General features: G+C 39.5%; 1 protein-coding gene across 1 annotated transcript in view; it reads right to left on the bottom strand.

Annotated features, from left to right (window-relative positions):
• LOC101846424 (monocarboxylate transporter 12-B) overlaps window positions 1-2078 on the bottom strand; it is a 32418-nt gene that overhangs the window by 29134 nt on the left and 1206 nt on the right. The window lies entirely within an intron of this gene.

The raw sequence follows: 2078 nt of genomic DNA on the forward strand, positions 1-2078 counted from the left end.
CAAAAAAAAAAAAAAAAAAAAAAGAGAGAGAGGGCCGTCACACACATATAATATGACACATTCAGATTCTTTTAAAATCTAACAGACGGGGAAACCACAGGAAACCTAACATTTGCATCCTGCTTCACTCATGAATACTGAACTGTACACAACAGTTCACATCCTTCAATTGATTTTAATGAATAAAAAACCCACACTTTTTGCGTTTTATGTTCCTGTATAAAATGCAATTTGTATTTTTTGGTCTTTTCATTAAAGTTTATGGGCATTATAAAATTAAACTTCAAGAATTATTTCATTTTTACTTAAAATCAACATCACAGCCATCGCTGGTTAACCTGTTAACCTGTGTCTGGTGTATCATGGTTAGGCGCTTCACTATTACACGTAAGAGACCAGATTTAGTTTGATTCCAGAGTGGGGAGAATTCTTTATTATATTGCGTATCACGCAGGTGTTTCTGCTGGAATTTTGTATTCTCCTCTTGGTCTGGGTGGGTCCTCCTAAATGATCTAAATTGTGTTGATGGGGGCGTTAAAAAGCTAAATCTAATGAGGATGAGGTTAACTTTATCTACAATGTATATCTATAGACTGATAATATGTTTTGAGTAGGACGCATTTGAATTTGTAGAAACTCATTATACTAAAATACTTCAGAAAGGTCAGAACTGAATCCAATTTGGCAATCAAGTTGCTCTGAGAGAAGGCAGGAGAGACAAGAATCCCCATTACAAATTAAATGAATTATATATATATCATTTTAGTTTTAGTAAGTGTTTGATGGCAGCAACACAATAAGGTCATTATTCATTAAATATATAAGTGTCGAAGAAAATTAGCGAGGTTTTAAAAGAGAGTAAAAAAACACAAAAAAGGAGGGCGACTGATAGGAAAGAAGAAGCAAACCACACCAGAACACCCGCCAACCACCCACAATATATATATAATATGTACAGTCGAACCTGCCTTAACAGAAACCTGTATAAAACGGAAACCTGTCTTAACAGAATCTCCCCGCTTCCCCCTTGATATATTCCTCTTTAATTACCTGTATAAAACGGAAACCTGTCCAACGTGGATACGGAAAGAAAAATCCGCTAGCTTCTGAGGATTTCACCTGTCTAAGACGGAAAATGCTTTGCCCGCTCAACCCTGATTTGAAACAAAATTTGCAAGTTTGGTTCCGCCGACTCTAAACTTAACGCTATGGCTATGCCGCTGGGCGAGGAAGAGGAGTAGGGTGCAATTTGGGGGTAGATGTTACTCTTTCATGTGAACCCTGAGCGATGCAAATGGTCAGTGTAGTGTGGGTGTGAAATCAGAAATCTCACGACTTCCCGTGAGAGTGCTCGAGTAGCGAGCCACTACGGAAACTTTCCTGGGTAGCCAGAAGCCAGAGGTGTGAAATTAGATTGACCAATGACCAATGCCTGCCGCCCTGATCGTACGGCCAGCCGAAAAAATTATAATTCCTCGAATCGTTGTTACAATGATGGCAGTGAGGGGGTGGCATATTGGTGGGTGGGGCTAAGGGTCGAACCAAAGGAGATGTTCAAACGTTTCAGTTTTTAATAGGTCAAACAGTGGTCCTATGAAAGGCAAGCACTGGTGGTAATTGGATAAAAGTAACAGTGGCACATGTCTTTATCAGACAGGATATTACCAATTTCGAGGTGTGAAGTTTTGATCACTGCTTGCCGATCAGACAAGTGATCCTTGATCCCACAGGCTGGGCTTTTGAACCCTCCAACCTCCATCTCCCCCTAAATTCCCCTGTTTAAGTTTAAGACAGAAAATGTCTAAGACGGAATTTTTTTCTGGCTCCCTTGCGATTCCGTCTTACACAGGTTCGACTGTATATATAATATCTATGAGTCATTGCATAATGATATGCATGCATGTTGCGCCCTAATTTAATTTCAATAACATCCTCTGACTCTAACCTGCTACATTCTAAATATTTAACGCGAAACCTGGTGGGTTTATATTTAATATAACCTCCATACTCATTAAAATTATTCAATAAACATGTGAACCTCAGACTCAAATTCTAGTACGCCCCCCCCCCCCCCCCCA

Source organism: Aplysia californica, unplaced genomic scaffold (genome assembly GCF_000002075.1).
Source record: "Aplysia californica isolate F4 #8 unplaced genomic scaffold, AplCal3.0 scaffold00158, whole genome shotgun sequence".
NCBI lineage: Eukaryota > Metazoa > Mollusca > Gastropoda > Aplysiida > Aplysiidae > Aplysia > Aplysia californica.